Raw genomic sequence first — 1,299 nt, forward strand, 5'->3', positions numbered from 1 at the left:
CGTCGCCATAAAATGCTCTATAACGACAACTCTTACTGTCGCCATAGAATGTTATATAGCGACCACTCTTACCCTCAACATTGAGTAACCTCTGTTTGTAATGTCATTTTTTATAAAATATTAAAACTAAATAAATTATATTCTTAAAACATATACCAAACATCAAATATTATAAAATATTTAATTTCAAATTTTTATTAAACTGTTTTCTAACTTACCATTAAACAGTATTTATGTCATAAATATTTCTTTACAACAAAAATAAATTGAAATTGTTTAACAGTTTTAACAAAATGACCAATTTCAGGCAAATAAAGTGAGAAACTTTCAAGAGAAAATTTATCGGTTCCACTTCCCAGTTCAAATGAATTCTCCTTAAAACACACCAACATGATCTACTTCGTCCACCTAAACAAAAAAAAGTGGATTATGCACAAATCTTACACAACTATTGGATCATTCTATTTGCTCGATTCTGAACTACAAAGATCAACTATATACCGAGCAATTAAAATTCGTGATGCAGAAAATAGCTAAAAGCCAAACAATTAAAATTCGCAACTTGTAGCTAACAACATAGATTAGAATGTTAACAACTATAAAATGATATAATGATAGTAGTAATTGTCTAGTGTGCAATTGCTCTTACTTTCCAGTTTATAGCTACAAATTATTGGGATTCCTGAAAATGAAAGATATATGGTATTACATTTGAACCTTTCAACCAAAAATGTGTTTGATAACACTGAAAACTTAGTGTGAATGAATTGTAAGTGTTGAATCTGTTACGTCTCTAAACAATAAATGTTGTCTAAACTCTAAGTACTCGAAAAATACTAAAAGTCTATTTACTCTTTTAATTTGTCTTTTGGACGCTCTAAATAGAGTCCAAACTTAATTTATTTATAACATAAGAAATAAATAAGATTTTTTAGCTTAATTTGAACTAATTCTAAATAATTAGGTGATTTTAAACATTTGTTATCAAATGATCTTCATTAAAACGAATAAAGAAAGAACAAAGATTGTAATCATATATAGCGCTCCTATTAAGAAAAGCAGGGTCAGGGAAAAATGTGTAATAAACATACTTTTATCTTCATCTTTTTAAGCATGTCTTTCAATTCATGTTCATTGGGCACCAAGATTCTCCGATTGCCTCTACAATAAGAAGGGAGAGTAGTCAAAAATGTAAGAAATAGTCAAAATGGAGAATGACTATTCAATACAGGAAAAACAAAAGTAAAATGCCAAATATAATTTTAATTGTTAGCACTCACCAAATAAGAAGGTCGCATT

The 1,299-nt window shown here is 28.2% G+C and overlaps 1 long non-coding RNA gene across 1 annotated transcript; it reads right to left on the reverse strand.

Annotated features, from left to right (window-relative positions):
• Positions 1-316: 316 nt before the first annotated feature.
• On the reverse strand, positions 317-1,299 carry LOC124918348. Its single transcript, XR_007097375.1, has 3 exons — positions 1,281-1,299; positions 1,092-1,161; positions 317-408 (listed from the first exon to the last, which is right to left on the reverse strand). It is a non-coding gene; the product is annotated as an uncharacterized LOC124918348 (long non-coding RNA).

The sequence above is a fragment of the Impatiens glandulifera genome, unplaced genomic scaffold (assembly GCF_907164915.1).
Source record: "Impatiens glandulifera unplaced genomic scaffold, dImpGla2.1, whole genome shotgun sequence".
Lineage (NCBI taxonomy): Eukaryota > Viridiplantae > Streptophyta > Magnoliopsida > Ericales > Balsaminaceae > Impatiens > Impatiens glandulifera.